Source organism: Ambystoma mexicanum, chromosome 7q (genome assembly GCF_040938575.1).
Source record: "Ambystoma mexicanum isolate Mex_15411 chromosome 7q, UKY_AmexF1_1, whole genome shotgun sequence".
Taxonomy (NCBI): domain Eukaryota; kingdom Metazoa; phylum Chordata; class Amphibia; order Caudata; family Ambystomatidae; genus Ambystoma; species Ambystoma mexicanum.
This window is the reverse complement of record NC_090941.1, coordinates 1169689330-1169707728: the sequence shown is the minus strand read 5'-3', so window position 1 is coordinate 1169707728 and position 18399 is coordinate 1169689330. Positions and strand designations below refer to the sequence as shown.

General features: G+C 43.2%; 1 pseudogene; it reads left to right on the top strand.

Moving 5' to 3' along the window:
* LOC138528247 (zinc finger protein 107-like) overlaps window positions 1–18189 on the top strand; it is a 135052-nt pseudogene extending 116863 nt beyond the window's left edge.
* The last annotated feature ends 210 nt before the right edge of the window (window positions 18190–18399 follow it).

Genomic DNA, 18399 nt, shown 5'->3' with positions numbered 1-18399 from the left:
ATTCTGACACATACAATAAAGGCACTGTGCATGTAGAGCTTGACCTTGTGCTATATTCTGACACATACTATAAAGGCGCTGTGCATGCAGAGCTTGACCGTGTGCTATATTCTGACACATACTATAAAGGTGCTGTGCATGCAGAGCTTGACCGTGTGCTATATTCTGACACATACTATAAAGGCGCTGTGCATGCAGAGCTTGACTGTGTGCTATATTCTGACACATACTATAAAGGTGCTGTGCATGCAGAGCTTGACCGTATGCTATATTCTGACACATACTATAAAGGTGGTGTGCATGCAGAGCTTGACCGTGTGCTATATTCTGACACATACTATAAAGGCGCTGTGCATGCAGAGCTTGACTGTGTGCTATATTCTCACACATACTATAAAGGTGCTGTGCATGCAGAGCTTGACCGTATGCTATATTCTGACACATACTATGAAGGTACTGTGCATGTAGAGCATGACCGTGTGCTATATTCTGACACATACTATAAAGGCGCTGTGCATGCAGAGCGTGACCGTGTGCTATATTCTGACACATACTATAAAGGTGCTGTGCATGTAGAGCTTGACCTTGTGCTATATTCTGACACATACTATAAAGGCACTGTGCATGTAGAGCATGACCGTGTGCTATATTCTGACACATACTATAAAGGCGCTGTGCATGCAGAGCGTGACCGTGTGCTATATTCTGACACATACTATAAAGGTGCTGTGCATGTAGAGCTTGACCTTGTGCTATATTCTGACACATACTATAAAGGCACTGTGCATGTAGAGCATGACCGTGTGCTATATTCTGACACATACTATAAAGGCGCTGTGCATGCAGAGCTTGACCGTGTGCTATATTATGACCATACTATAAAGGCACTGTGCATGCAGAGCTTGACCGTGTGCTATATTCTGACACATAATATAAAGGTACTGTGCATGCAGAGCTTGACCTTGTGCTATATTCTGACACATAATATAAAGGTACTGTGCATGCAGAGCTTGACCTTGTGCTATATTCTGACACATACTATAAAGGCACTGTGCATGTAGAGCATGACCGTGTGCTATATTCTGACACATACTATAAAGGTATTCTGACACATACTATAAAGGTACTGTGCTTCTAGAGTGTGACCGTGCGCTATATTCTGACACATACTATAAAGGTGCTGTGCATGCAGAGCTTGACCGTATGCTATATTCTGACACATACTATGAAGCTACTGTGCATGTAGAGCATGACCGTGTGCTATATTCTGACACATACTATAAAGGCGCTGTGCATGCAGAGCGTGACCGTGTGCTATATTCTGACACATACTATAAAGGTGCTGTGCATGTAGAGCTTGACCTTGTGCTATATTCTGACACATACTATAAAGGCACTGTGCATGTAGAGCATGACCGTGTGCTATATTCTGACACATACTATAAAGGCGCTGTGCATGCAGAGCTTGACCGTGTGCTATATTATGACCATACTATAAAGGCACTGTGCATGCAGAGCTTGACCGTGTGCTATATTCTGACACATAATATAAAGGTACTGTGCATGCAGAGCTTGACCTTGTGCTATATTCTGACACATAATATAAAGGTACTGTGCATGCAGAGCTTGACCTTGTGCTATATTCTGACACATACTATAAAGGCACTGTGCATGTAGAGCATGACCTTGTGCTATATTCTGACACATACTATAAAGGTGCTGTGCATGTAGAGCATGACCGTGTGCTATATTCTGACACATACTATAAAGGCACTGTGCATGTAGAGCATGACCTTGTGCTATATTCTGACACATACTATAAAGGCACTGTGCATGCAGAGCTTGACCGTGTGCTATATTCTGACACATAATATAAAGGTGCTGTGCATGTAGAGGTTGACCTTGTGCTATATTCTGACACATACTATAAAGGCGCTGTGCATGTAGAGCATGACCGTGTGCTATATTCTGACACATACTATAAAGGCACTGTGCATGTAGAGCATGACCTTGTGCTATATTCTGACACATACTATAAAGGCACTGTGCATGTAGAGCATGACCTTGTGCTATATTCTGACACATACTATAAAGGCACTGTGCATGTAGAGCATGACCGTGTGCTATATTCTGACACATACTATAAAGGTGGTGTGCAGGCAGAGCTTGACCGTGTGCTATATTCTGACACATACTATAAAGGTACTGTGCATGCAGAGCTTGACCTTGTGCTATATTCTGACACATACTATAAAGGCACTGTGCATGTAGAGCATGACCGTGTGCTATATTCTGACACATACTATAAAGGTGCTGTGCATGCAGAGCTTGACCGTGTGCTATATTCTGACACATACTATAAAGGCACTGTGCATGTAGAGCATGACCGTGTGCTATATTCTGACACATACTATAAAGGTGCTGTGCATGCAGAGCTTGACCGTGTGCTATATTCTGACACATACTATAAAGGTACTGTGCATGCAGAGCTTGACCTTGTGCTATATGCTGACCATACTATAAAGGTATTCTGACACATACTATAAAGGCGCTGTGCATGCAGAGCTTGACCTTGTGCTATATTCTGACACATACTATAAAGGCACTGTGCATGTAGAGCATGACCGTGTGCTATATTCTGACACATACTATAAAGGCGCTGTGCATGCAGAGCTTGACCTTGTGCTATATTCTGACACATACTATAAAGGCACTGTGCATGTAGAGCATGACCGTGTGCTATATTCTGACACATACTATAAAGGTGCTGTGCATGCAGAGCTTGACCGTGTGCTATATTCTGACACATACTATAAAGGTACTGTGGATGTAGAGCTTGACCTTGTGCTATATGCTGACCATACTATAAAGGTATTCTGACACATACTATAAACGCACTGTGCATGTAGAGCAGGACCGTGTGCTATATTCTGACACATACTATAAAGGTGGTGTGCATGCAGAGCTTGACCGTGTGCTATATTCTGACACATACTATAAAGGCACTGTGCATGTAGAGCATGACCGTGTGCTATATTCTGACACATACTATAAAGGTGCTGTGCATGCAGAGCTTGACCGTGTGCTATATTCTGACACATACTATAAAGGTACTGTGCATGCAGAGCTTGACCTTGTGCTATATTATGACACATACTATAAAGGCGCTGTGCATGCAGAGCTTGACCTTGTGCTATATTCTGACCATACTATAAAGGTACTGTGGATGTAGAGCTTGACCTTGTGCTATATGCTGACCATACTATAAAGGTATTCTGACACATACTATAAAGGCACTGTGCATGTAGAGCATGACCGTGTGCTATATTCTGACACATACTATAAAGGTGCTGTGCATGCAGAGCTTGACCGTGTGCTATATTCTGACACATACTATAAAGGCACTGTGCATGTAGAGCATGACCGTGTGCTATATTCTGACACATACTATAAAGGTGCTGTGCATGCAGAGCTTGACCGTGTGCTATATTCTGACACATACTATAAAGGTACTGTGCATGTAGAGCTTGACCTTGTGCTATATGCTGACCATACTATAAAGGTATTCTGACACATACTATAAAGGCGCTGTGCATGCAGAGCTTGACCTTGTGCTATATTCTGACACATACTATAAAGGTGCTGTGCATGCAGAGCTTGACCTTGTGCTATATTCTGACACATACTATAAAGGTGCTGTGCATGCAGAGCGTGACCGTGTGCTATATTCTGACACATACTATAAAGGCGCTGTGCATGCAGAGCTTGACCGTGTGCTATATTCTGACACATACTATAAAGGCACCGTGCATGTAGAGCATGACCTTGTGCTATATTCTGACCATACTATAAAGGTATTCTGACACATACTATAAAGGCACTGTACATGTAGAGCATGACCTTGTGCTATTTTCTGACACATACTATAAAGGCACTGTGCATGCAGAGCTTGACCTTGTGCTATATTCTGACACATACTATAAAGGCACTGTGCATGCAGAGCATGACCTTGTGCTATATTCTGACACATACTATAAAGGCGCTGTGCATGCAGAGCTTGACCGTGTTCTATATTCTGACACATACTATAAAGGCACTGTGCATGCAGAGCATGACCGTGTGCTATATTCTGACACATACTATAAAGGCACTGTGCATGCAGAGCTTGACCGTGTGCTATATTCTGACACATACTATAAAGGTACTGTGCATGCAGAGCTTGACCGTGTGCTATATTCTGACACATAATATAAAGGTACTGTGCATGCAGAGCTTGACCTTGTGCTATATTCTGACACATACTATAAAGGCACTGTGCATGTAGAGCATGACCGTGTGCTATATTCTGACACATACTATAAAGGCACTGTGCATGAAGAGCTTGACCTTGTGCTATATTCTGACACATACTATAAAGGCACTGTGCATGTAGAGCATGACCGTGTGCTATATTCTGACACATACTATAAAGGTACTGTGCATGCAGAGCTTGACCTTGTGCTATATTCTGACACATACTATAAAGGTGCTGTGCATGCAGAGCTTGACCTTGTGCTATATTCTGACCATACTATAAAGGCGCTGTGCATGTAGAGCATGACCGTGTGCTATATTCTGACACCTACTATAAAGGCGCTGTGCATGCAGAGCTTGACCGTGTGCTATATTCTGACACATACTATAAAGGCACTGTGCATGCAGAGCATGACCGTGTGCTATATTCTGACACATACTATAAAGGCACTGTGCATGTAGAGCTTGACCGTGTGCTATATTCTGACACATACTATAAAGGTACTGTGCATGCAGAGCTTGACCGTGTGCTATATTCTGACACATAATATAAAGGTACTGTGCATGCAGAGCTTGACCTTGTGCTATATTCTGACACATACTATAAAGGCACTGTGCATGTAGAGCATGACCGTGTGCTATATTCTGACACATACTATAAAGGCACTGTGCATGTAGAGCTTGACCGTGTGGTATATTCTGACACATACTATAAAGGCACTGTGCATGTAGAGCTTGAACGTGTGCTATATTCTGACACATACTATAAAGGCACTGTGCATGTAGAGCATGACCGTGTGCTATATTCTGACACATATTATAAAGGTACTGTGCATGTAGAGCATGACCTTGTGCTATATTCTGACACATACTATAAAGGCACTGTGCATGTAGAGCATGACCGTGTGCTATATTCTGACCATACTATAAAGGTACTGTGCATGTAGAGCTTGACCGTGTGCTATATTCTGACACATACTATAAAGGCACTGTGCATGTAGAGCATGACCTTGTGCTATATTCCGACCATACTATAAAGGTATTCTGACACATACTATAAAGGTGCTGTGCATGCAGAGCTTGACCGTGTGCTATATTCTGACACATATTATAAAGGCACTGTGCATGTAGAGCATGACCTTGTGCTATATTCTGACCATACTATAAAGGTACTGTGCATGTAGAGCATGACCTTGTGCTATATTCTGACCATACTATAAAGGTACTGTGCATGTAGAGCGTGACCTTGTGCTATATTCTGACACATACTATAAAGGCACTGTGCATGTAGAGCATGACCTTGTGCTATATTCTGACCATACTATAAAGGTACTGTGCATGAAGAGCTTGACCTTGTGCTATATTCTGACACATACTATAAATGCACTGTGCATGTAGAGCATGACCGTGTGCTATATTCTGACACATACTATAAAGGTACTGTGCATGCAGAGCTTGACCTTGTGCTATATTCTGACACATACTATAAAGGTACTGTGCATGCAGAGCTTGACCTTGTGCTATATTCTGACCATACTATAAAGGTACTGTGGATGTAGAGCTTGACCTTGTGCTATATGCTGACCATACTATAAAGGTATTCTGACACATACTATTAAGGCACTGTGCATGTAGAGCATGACCGTGTGCTATATTCTGACACATACTATAAAGGTGCTGTGCATGCAGAGCTTGACCGTGTGCTATATTCTGACACATACTATAAAGGCACTGTGCATGCAGAGCATGACCTTGTGCTATATTCTGACCATACTATAAAGGCACTGTGCATGCAGAGCTTGACCGTGTGCTATATTCTGACCATACTATAAAGGTACTGTGCATGCAGAGCTTGACCTTGTGCTATATTCTGACACATACTATAAAGGCGCTGTGCATGCAGAGCTTGACCTTGTGCTATATTCTGACACATACTATAAAGGTACTGTGGATGTAGAGCTTGACCTTGTGCTATATGCTGACCATACTATAAAGGTATTCTGACACATACTATAAAGGCACTGTGCATGTAGAGCATGACCGTGTGCTATATTCTGACACATACTATAAAGGTGCTGTGCATGCAGAGCTTGACCGTGTGCTATATTCTGACACATACTATAAAGGCACTGTGCATGTAGAGCATGACCTTGTGCTATATTCTGACCATACTATAAAGGCACTGTGCATGCAGAGCTTGACCGTGTGCTATATTCTGACCATACTATAAAGGTACTGTGCATGCAGAGCTTGACCTTGTGCTATATTCTGACCATACTATAAAGGTACTGTGGATGTAGAGCTTGACCTTGTGCTATATGCTGACCATACTATAAAGGTATTCTGACACATACTATAAAGGCACTGTGCATGTAGAGCATGACCGTGTGCTATATTCTGACACATACTATAAAGGTGCTGTGCATGCAGAGCTTGACCGTGTGCTATATTCTGACACATACTATAAAGGTACTGTGCTTCTAGAGTGTGACCGTGTGCTATATTCTGACACATACTATAAAGGCACTGTGCATTCAGAGCTTGACCGTGTGCTATATTCTGACACATACTATAAAGGTACTGTGCATGCAGAGCTTGACCATGTGCTATATTCTGACACATACTATAAAGGTACTGTGCATGCAGAGCTTGACCTTGTGCTATATTCTGACCATACTATAAAGGTACTGTGCATGCAGAGCTTGACCTTGTGCTATATGCTGACCATACTATAAAGGTATTCTGACACATACTATAAAGGCGGTGTGCATGCAGAGCTTGACCGTGTGCTATATTCTGACACATACTATAAAGGCACTGTGCATGCAGAGCTTGACCTTGTGCTATATTCTGACCAGACTATAAAGGTATTCTGACACATACTATAAAGGTGCTGTACTATTGACCGTGTGCTTATATATCTGAGATGTTCGCGGACATCGGGGAAGACAAAAACACTTGATTTTTGGCTTTTGATGGCCATATCCCATCCTCATCACCCCTCACCTCCCCAGAGATTGTTTCATTAGTTTGACAATTGTAATGTTGTGTTTTTTAATATGTTTTACCGCGATGTCCGCAAACATGGAATCTGTTCATGCAAAGTACGATTCATCCGCCTCCAACTCCCTCAGGGTCAGTCGCTTCTCCATGCAACGAGTTGGTGGTAGATCTCTTTCTTCGGCTGGTGCCTCCCTCTGGAATAACCTTCCTGCCTCCCTTAAACTTGAGGAGAACCATCTCCGGTTCCGGAAGCACCTCAAAACGTTTCTCTTTGTTTCTGCGTTTTCTCCTCCTCTCCTCTGCTGACCTCCTGGCTGTAACCAGATCTACACTGACTACCTGGACACCCTCTAATCTCGGGCCCAGGTCCCTCCCTCGCCAGCATCACACACCCGCACTTCCCGCCTGGCAACCCTCGCACTTGGGGACTGTTTTCTTATCCCTACAGTCCCCCTACCATCCCTTGACACCTGGTGTCTGCACTTACCCATGCACTTGCCACTTGCTGGCCGTTACTTACTTATTGTTATTATCTATTCCCAGGTACTGCACTGGCCCTGCCCCCTTCCCACGCACTTGCACGCTCTAAATGACACCTGGCCTAGTATGATCGCTGTCTGTCTTCCCTTTGTTCCCCTCCCTTGCCCCGTCGAGCCTTGAAACACTTGTGTGTAGGCGCGTTATAAATGCCATATCATATCACATCATATTCTTTTCCAATCACTACTATAACACACTGCACACTGCTCCAACCACAAACTGCCATTCCATTATCATTCGGCCACAGTTGTCATATTATTTAACAACATTGCAACACATTACAAATATAGCAGTCATTCTCTTTCTATTCCTATGCAAACATTGCTCTTCATTAAATAATCCATCAATTCCTTACTGCCTGGATTATGATGTTTTGAGGAAAACTGTTGTTGTTATAAAGGGAGAGTAAAGAAATGAAATTGTGGTATACCATTTGATGAGAGATGGACATCCACAAAACATCATAATGTTCCTATTTATTCCATCACACCACCACTCCCTTACTCACTGGCAGCAGCACTCACTCGCAGCAGTACTCACTAGCAGCAGTACTACTCAACACATTCTACTATCAATAGTTTATTATCCTTCCCCCATCACCTAAATATGCATATTTTATACATCGCAGTTATTGTTACTGCAATACTTCTTATAAAATCCATTATAGTTACAATATGCCAACATGTATCTAACTACTGTACGCATACCCTTAATTACAACACACTCCAATCAAACATCCTATCACACTTACACTCACATAAATTATCCATGCTAACACACACATGTATTCTGTAACATGTATATTCTTTAAAACTATATAAATGCCAAAAACTGTGTGTAAACACAGTTGTTTTATTTTATCCACTAATGTTTTTATTTTTTTCTCCCAATGGCCCACTGATTATTTAACATCACTACAACAAGAGTGTAACACACACTAATGTTGTACCAAACATGGTACATACGATGTACTATTTATGAGGGTCAGAAAAGTACATCTATATTTCCAATTCTATGCTATTAAAAGTTTTAAATTGTCTTGTTTTACAAATGATACTGCTTTTATCACAGAAAAAGAACCAGAGATTCCAGCTTTATCTCCATATGCAACTAAGTATCGATATCCAGTGTTCTTTTCCTTATTTTCTTCACCTATAGATTCCATAAGCACTATCCTCAATTCTTCTACAATCATAAATACGATATACACTTCAATTATATCATCCCACCATATTATAAACACAGTATATTCCCCCGACAGTATGTATAATTACTATAGTGGTTATAGTGGCCATGCCCTCAAGAATCTGGCCACTGGGCACAACCACAATGCAATGAAACCATGATATAACAAGTATGTGCAGTATACCTTCAAATAATACTCACCCACAACCCCCCCAATCCCAAGAACGCCTGCAGTTAAATATTTGTGTCAGCGGCCACAAACATTCCCAGCCGACCTGGCAGCACCTGTACTACTTTTTTCACCTATAAAACAGCTCCATCTTAACTATCCCTCTTCCTCACGCTTTGCAGTCTCTCTTTCGGGCAAAAAATAACCCTAAATGTATTTTCCAGACAATTATCTCACTGCGCTGTCTGCGGACAACAGAAGTGGTTAGCGGATCCAATATGGTGACCGTTTCAAATATTCTCACGCACCTCATGTTTTTCAACATCCAATCAGCAGGCCTCTTTGATGTCCGTGGATACCAACCCATTATCTGATTGGCCCAGGGGCGTCTGCAGTCTTTGAATCAGGAAATGAATCCACGGACCAGACCCAGATATCACTAATTTTGTTGTACCCCGTATTTGGAAATTTTTGGAAAAACTTCTTGATGGATTTACATCAAATTTACAAAAGCACACTTTTGGGACCAAGCTGCAGCTCCTGGCACAAGTTTGGTGAAAATCTGTAAAGCAATTTGGGCTGTAGGCGCAAGCAAAATAGTGTTTATGATGATTTCAAACATTTTGGGACACCCCCTATAACTTTGCCCCCAAAGACAAAAACACCCCAAATTTTGCAAAGTCATTCCGAGTTGGCCATACCCTTTTTTACTTTTTTTGCAAAGTTTGGTGAGGATTCGTCCAACGGCGCCAAAGTTATAAGCCGCCCAAAAAGTGCTCTTCCTATGGGTTGAGCAACTTAACTATAACTACAGGGTCTCTACTGAAGGCTGTGTAACATACATATATATATATATATATATATTCAGTAAAAAAAAACGTTGTTAAAGGGACGTTATGGTTCCAAGTAAAACCGAAAAACCCCTGAAATTCGCCAGTTATGATAAGCTAATTAACCATAACCCGCGCCATCACGGTGCACTGCTAAGACTAACACACAGGACATCAAAGATGACATCACAAATGTCATTGATGACATCACTGATGACATCACATGTCTGGCTCCCCCTTTTTTGTTTACTGACATATCTATGCCACATGGTTTTCTTCAGTAAACATGAAAAATGTCCATGACCTTCTCAAGTTCTTCTTTCATTGCAAATTGCAAAGAAATTCCAGACACATGTCCTAAACTGTTCACTCCACAATGAATTATAATTATGTCTGGATGATGCTCTGTCTCTAAAGTAGCACAGAGAGGTACCAAGACCAGCCACTTCATTTCACGCACTCCATGCCAGTGCACTTCCTCATGAGGGAAACCAAGATCTGCAGCTACTCCACAACGTTCTGCATGCACCTCCAACCAATGTATTCATGAGACTCCCAAAATCCAGATAATCTGTTTTCGAAAACACACAGCCATAGCTATGTGTTCTTCTCTCAAGAAAAAGACGTTCTCACAAAATCTCTCCTTACACAACACACCCAGTAAACTTTACTGAACAATCCCTAGCTCTACTCATTCTCATTTGCATGCCTCTCCACCCCAGAATCCCTGTATGTAAAACGCGCTGTCCGCAGACTACCACCATGTCTGCGGACATATCGAAAATATGAGCGTGGTGAATGTACATTTAAATAGTGTGCCCCATTTCCCCTTTGAGGTGGGCTCTGAAAAGAGCCTTTTTTATTTTTTTGCAGATGCCTGACAGACACCTGTTATTTTGTATTTTCTTTTTTTTTTCTTCTTACTTTACAACTAGAATCTTTACATAACCTTCTCCAAAGCAATCCTTACATTCCAAAACAGCATGGCATTTCCCAAAAAAGATAAAGAAATGCCATCTTCTTTAAAATAAACAACATTACTCGGTAGGCATTCTTTGGGGTTTGTCGGCGAAAAAAAAGAAAGTGTGGGCTGGGCTGTTGTGCAGTGTATGCGTGTTTTGTGCATGAGTGCCTGAGTATGATGGTAAGTATGATTGTGGAGGTGTGTGATTGGGTTTATAGTTATAAAATCGAAAACCATAATGTTGAAAGTCATAATATAGAAAAAAAATGTCGAAAACAAAAAAGCAGAATTTGTTTTTTATTATGTTTTTCATTTGAAATGGGGGGGTTCCCCCCAAACCCCCTTTTTTAATTTTTTTTTGTTTTGACCTTTTTTTTAAATGCGAACCCCCCAAAAAAATATATAAATAAAAAAATAAAAAAAATCGATATTTTGACTGCACACCGTGTGATTGTGCAATGGGCAGGAACATCAAGTTGGGAAGGCTATTCTTGTATTTGTGTGTTACTATACTGGGCTTCAGATGACAATATAAAATATGTAGCTGGCAAGGGGATGCACTAATACTACATCTAATGCAAAAGGGTTAATATATGTGTTTCTTCATCAACACTAAAATGCTAGTGTGTTTGAGTAACAGTTAGAACATTATGTTAGTTTTGTACTTACTTTTTTGTATGGAAAGAGTAGGTTTCTTCTAAGTCCTTGTTCGTACTTCAGACGCTGCTGCTTTTCAGGAGACGAGTGTTCAATGAAAGTGTAAAAGAAAGAAGTTAGTGCATATGTGTGTTTATAGCACTTTTGTTAATGTAGACATTGTTCTGCACTTTTATTTGCCTATGTGCATCCTGTATATTTTTTATGTTATGTTAATGGATGTAAATATTTATATGCATTTTGTGCTATTTTTACAGGGTAAATGGCAGAGATTGTACATATAACCATTCAATGTATTCCTTTGTGAAGGTGTGGGTAATAAAGCAGAAGGATTTGATATAGAGGCAGTGGTGTCGTTTGATCTGGGAGCCTTTCTAATGATATTGTCTGTGTGTGTGCTTGAATGAAGATGTATGTACTCATCTTGGCTGCATGTAATTTTATAACACACTGGAGAGTCTTTCTCATAATTATACTGTTATTTTTCACATCTTATAATAAGAAACCATATTTTTATAGGCAGGTGTGTGTATAAAGAAAAATTTGGAGAGCTGAAAGCAAGTTTGTACAGGAGGGCGGAGCATCCTCTGACGGGCCCATAGGTCAGAGCTCACTCTCGAGTACCTGTAAAACAAGATAGCTGCACCTTGAGGAGGTTGGGGTGCAGGATTCTCTTACTCCGACACAACTCAATAAGGACAACTCAATTGTTTGTCAAAGGGAAGTCTGTTTAATGACAAGTACAAAAAACGGGGAATCAAATGGTAATCAACAGTGTCGCGATCGCCTGTCTCGCTTCAACTCCCAAATTCTTCATTCAGACAGCAATAGTTATAGTCAAAACTCGTCATCATTGACGCCTAACTCTACAAGTTTGTTATGCAATATTATTGGTTGGAAAAGGTAACTTAAGTATAGGTGCTATATCTGTGGTACAACGTTGTTTCATCGCCTGTTGTTACATCGCCAGGCTTTTAAACGTGCACATTACATCGTATGTGCACATCAAATCTTTTAGTGGGGGTGGAAAAGGGCAAATAAGGGTTTGGGCGGGTGGGCAATAGTAAAAAATAAGTGTTGGTGGGGGGTTTGGGACGATGGAATGTGCACGTTTAAAAGCGTGGCGATGTAATGGCAGGCGATGAAATCACATGGAACATATCTGTCTATGGTAATAGAGCATGCAGATTGGATAACTCTTATCGGGTGGGCGTCTATGCCCATCCCTCTGCATCACTCGTGCTAGACGTCACTACAACTACAACATCTTATTGGTTCTACGAGCTATAGGACCCTAGATTACGTGGTCCATTGTGATTGGGCAGGTTACACCCCTAGACATACATCTCCACTTTAATTAGCAGCATGCAGAATGGACATCCAGGTGCCTTGTGCCCCAAGATTCACCCTGCCTCCTTTCCATCAATCAGTACTTTTAGGGCTATGTGTTAATTAGTTGGCTGAGGATGGCCTCGAAACTGTAGCCTCTTATCTGGAGAAGTTATGGCATCCTTGGTTCTGGGTGACATCAGACGTTGGTAACTCTTCAAGCCTGGCTGGTCACATGTCTGTTCACCCATGGAGTCGGGAATGGGGATCAACAGAATGCCGCTGCCGGATTTACCGGACCACCGGGGCTGTAATGCCCTAATAATTCCAGCAAGTCCGGCGCCGGTAATTCACTACGGGTCCAGCAGCAGCCTGCCAGTTTTACCCTCATGACAGCGGCAAGAGTGTCAAGAGTGTTGCAGATAGAGAGATTGAAGTTAGCGAGGGATGTGTCAGGGTGGGAGTCAGCCGCAGGCATGGGAGGAGGAGAGTAGGTGGAGACAAAGGCAGCCACTGTCACTTTTTTCATGGGTCTGGTGACTTTGAAGCCGAGTGGCCGTGCCAGTTGTGTTGCTGCAAGAGGAGAGGAGAGCTTCAGGTGTGTTGGGGAGTGATAGCTACTCAGTGTCTCCCATGGGGAGTGATAGCTATTCACCCCAGTTTATCCCATGGGGAGTGATAGCTACTCACCCCAATGGGGAGTGATAGCTGCTCACCTCCAGTGTGTCCCATGGGGAGTGATAGCTACTCACCACCAGTGTCTCCCATGGGGAGTGATAGCTACTCTCCCCCATGGGGAGTGATAGCTACTCATCCCCAGTGTCTCTCATAGGGAGTGATAGCTACTCACCCCCCATGTCTCCCATGGGGGGTGATAGCTACTCACCCCAATGGGGAGTGATAGTTACTCACCCCCAGTGTCTCCCATGGGGAGTGATAGGTACTCACCCCCATTGTCTCCCATGGGGAGTGATAGCTACTCACCCCCAGTGTCTCCCATTGGGAGCGATAGCTACTCACCCCCAGTGTCTCCCATAGGGAGTGATAGCTACTCACCCCCAGTGTCTCCCATGGGGAGTGATAGCTACTCACCCCCCAGTGTCTCCCATGGGGAGTGATAGCTACTCACCCCCAGTGTTGTCACTGAGCTTTTAGGTTTCTCACACTATTTTCCCATTGGCTAACGAGTGGGTCAATGTGTGGTCCTCTACTGGAAGACTCTCTCCATTGGCTAACTAGAGGGGCCAATGTGTGGTCCTCTACTGCAAGACTCTCTCCATTGGCTAACTAGAGGGGCCAATGCGTGGTCCTCCACTGCAAGACTCTCTCCATTGGCTAACTAGAGGGGCCAATGCGTGATCCTCTACTGCAAGGCTCTCTCCATTGGCTAACTAGAGGGGACAATGCGTGGTTCTCTACTGCAAGACTCTCTCCATTGGCTAACTAGAGGGGCCAATGCGTGGTCCTCTACTGCAAGGCTCTCTCCATTGGCTAACTAGAGGGGCCAATGCGTGGTCCTCTACTGCAAGGCTCTCTCCATTGGCTAACGAGAGAGGCCAATGCATGGTTCTCTACTGCAAGACTCTCTGTGGCACACTCAAATGGCTGCGGGCCAAACTTGCCAAGTCTTCAAATTGGGAGTTAGAGTCAAATCTCCACCCACCTCAATAACCTGTCGTAAGCCAGACAGGGCGTCCTAGTTCCCTCCTGACCTGAGTGGTTCCCTCCTGACCTGAGTGGCTCCCTCCAGACCTGAGTGGCTGAGGGATGAACTGTCTCCTCCCCCTCATTTTACCTCTGCATGACAACCAGCTCTTTCTGATGTTTCCACGTCCACCTGACAAACACCACTTCATCACCTCATTCTGTCTTCTCCTGACAGCTGCCACCCGCTGATGTTACCACCTATTCCTGACAATGACCTCCTCCTGCCTTCCCCTGACAGCTGCCATCTCCTGATGTTACCACCTATTCTGGACAATTACCTCCCCCACCTCCTCCTGACTGCCACCTCCTGATGTTAGCCAACTGCATCATCCTGCTGTTTTCACCTCCTCTCGCGTATCGCCCCTCCTGATGTTATCACGTCCTCCTGATAACTGCCTTGTCTTGGTACAACTTCTTTCTGTTAAACACTTGCTCCTGATGATACCACCTCCTACTTCTCTCACACTTGCCTCAAGTTCCTGCAACGCCATCCATTTCTCGCCTTCCACCACTTTCCAGCCACATCCACAGCTGCCTCTAATCACCCACACTGATCAAATGGAGTTGTGTGTATTTTATGCTGTCTTCTTCGGCCCCTGCCTGCCCTTTCTCATCTGATTCATCTGCTTGAGGTGTATCACACAATAACACATGTGGCAACCTGTTTAAATACTCTGGCCCTCGTGACGAGTGGTGTATTACAAGCAGGTGGCAATTCAGATAAATCGACTTTACTACCGCACCACTGCACTGTGTGTTATGGCGGCAACCGGGGTGATTTACACCCAACAAAAAGATGGAGGTAAATCGTCCACCTTAACTCTCAAAATCCACAGATTGACTGTGCAGAATTACTGCTCATGGTAAATATGCCAAAAAAATCTCATGGAGACCTTTGAACCCCAGAAATGGGTGATTAGAGAGTCCCTCCCCACCATGGTAACATCCATAACCAGTCAGAGCGACTTCACCACGATTCATTATTACATGGGTACTCAAGCAGGGAATCCTTGCGGAAGTTACAAGCCATGCAAGCTCCCTACTCTCAGAAAGTCTGGAGTCACAATTTTGCCCCACAATTTTCTGCAACCAATGAAGCTGCTCACATTTAAATCTTCTTGTTCAGAAATTGTTGTTGGTTATTGGAATTTCGGCATGTTTGCAATGTCACACAGCAGCCCCACCAAGGAAGCAGCTGATCTCCACTATAAGAAACAAGGAGTGGTGTCAGAGAGTAGCAGGGAAAAGTGGGGCAAGGACGAAGTGAAAGAGTGGACTTGCAAGTCACTGTCTGCAAATGCACAGTGAGGAACACAATCACTGCCGAAACCTTCTGTACAACAATTCAGGAGTGGCACACAAACACATGTCAGTAACTAGAAATCGTAAAAACAATTGGACATGGGGCTTTCTGATTGTATGCTCTCTTCTTCCTGCCCCTGGATTCTATTCTTAGTGAGGGTCTATCCTTGTGCCTTGTGAATAGGGAAGGGCTGGGATGTGGTTGCTGTCCCTGAGTGCTCCTGGTACTACTTTGGGAATAGTGGATTCAACCAAGCCTTTAACTTAACTGTCCATCATCTTGGAATTATTTATATTCCCTTCATCATTTCTATTTTTAGATTGTGCTTAGGTTTCAAGCTGATCTTTTTCATTCTTACATACATGACAATTTTCTAGAAAAGATCTGTTTCAAATACTAAATAATGACATATAAATATATGTTGTGCCGTCGTATTGCATATTAGACAAATCTACAAACACAGTAAATTAAATGTAAAAGTATCACACAATTTGAAACTCGCTTACGGAGAAGCGAGAATAGGTAAAGGAGAGGGGACCTCGGACAGGATTGTGCTGGATTGTACATATTGAGAGTAGAATACAACAAAAATACCAGTCAAGAACATAAGAGCATCAACAGCTGTACAGCGTCCTCCATTTACACACAGGGTTTTATTTCAGTGTTTTTTTTTTACTTTCTCTAAAGTCCTATATATTTTGATGGACAGACATACCGATACATTAATCAGTAAGTGTGCTGGAGTGGGATGGGGCAGTCTGTACACTAGCCAATTCTGTGTCGATTAGTACAATGCCATGAAATAATATCTGAAATCGTTGTTTCTTTCAGCCGAGACTAGAGCCATTTCTGCAACCAAGAATTTGCACATGAAGACGAGACGGGGGAATACAGAGTGGACTGAGAGAAGCTCTGCAGAAGATGGGCAGTGCCATTCCCCTGAACCTGTAGATAATTTACCATCCTCCTCGGGGAGTCCAATGCCCGTCACCCCTATAAAGATCAAAACAAAGGAGAAGGTGGCTGCCTGCAGAGTCTGCGGGATGTGCTTCACTCACAGGTCCATTCTAATCTCACACATGACATCCCATGCAGGTGAGAAACTGTACCCGTGCACAGAGTGCAAGAAAAGCTTCAGTCATGCCTCAACTCTAAAACAGCATCAGTATCTTCACACTGGAGAAAAGTCCTACACGTGCACAGAGTGCAAGAAATACTTCAGTTCATCCTTATCTCTGAAAAGGCATCAGATGATACATACTGGTGAGAAGCCCTACACGTGTACAGAGTGCAAAAAGAGCTTCATCCAGCCCTCAACTTTGATAATCCATCAGAGGATCCATACTGGGGGGAATCTGTACCCGTGCACAGAGTGTAAGAAAAGCTTCAATCAATCATCAAATTTGAAACAGCATCAGAGGATCCATTCTGGGGTGAAGCCCTACAGGTGCCCAGCGTGCAACAAAAGCTTCAGTTCATCCTTATCTCTGGAAAGACATCAGATGATCCATACTGGCGAGAAGCCCTACACGTGCACAGAGTGCAAAAAAAGCTTCATTCAGCCCTCAGCTCTGATAATCCATCACAGGATCCATACTGGGGAGAAGCCCTACACGTGCACAGAGTGCAAGAAAAGCTTCAGTTCATCCTTATCTCTGAAAAGGCATCAGATGATCCATACTGGCGAGAAGCCCTACACGCGCACATAGTGCAAGAAAAGCTTCAGTTCATCCTTCTATCTGAAAAAGCATCACAGCATCCATACTGGGGGAAAGCCCTACACGTGCACAGAGTGCAAGAAAAGCTTCAGTCACTCCTCAGCTCTGATAATCCATCAGAGGATCCATACTTGTGGAAGCCCTACAGGTGCACAGAATGCAAGAAAAGCTTCAATCAGACCCCAGCTCTGTAAAGCCACCAGGCAATGCAACTCATGAGCAGGCATGTACACGACAGAGGATAACATGCCTCAACACGGCTCAACAATATCATGCATTAATCAGGAAATGAAATCCCGGCTGAACAGTTAAACGATTAATAAAATATAGCACCTCACTGCCCTACAGCACAGCATGTACATAAGGAATGACCACATGAAGAGCGGATGCGAATATTTCTAATACTCAGGAACCTATAGCTTCCTCTACACATTATCCCACCCCAATAACATGTGCACCTGCAGCCTATATACTGTACCCTGGGATACACATGGCCAGATACATATCTATGTACTCTCTGCACCTGTGTATCTGCAGCCTATATACTGTACCCTGGGATACACATGGCCAGATACATATCTATGTACTCTCTGCACCTGTGTACCTGCAGCCTATATACTGTACCCTGGGATACACATGGCCAGATACATATCTATGTACTCTCTGTACCTGTGTCCCTGCAGCCTGTATACTGTACCCTG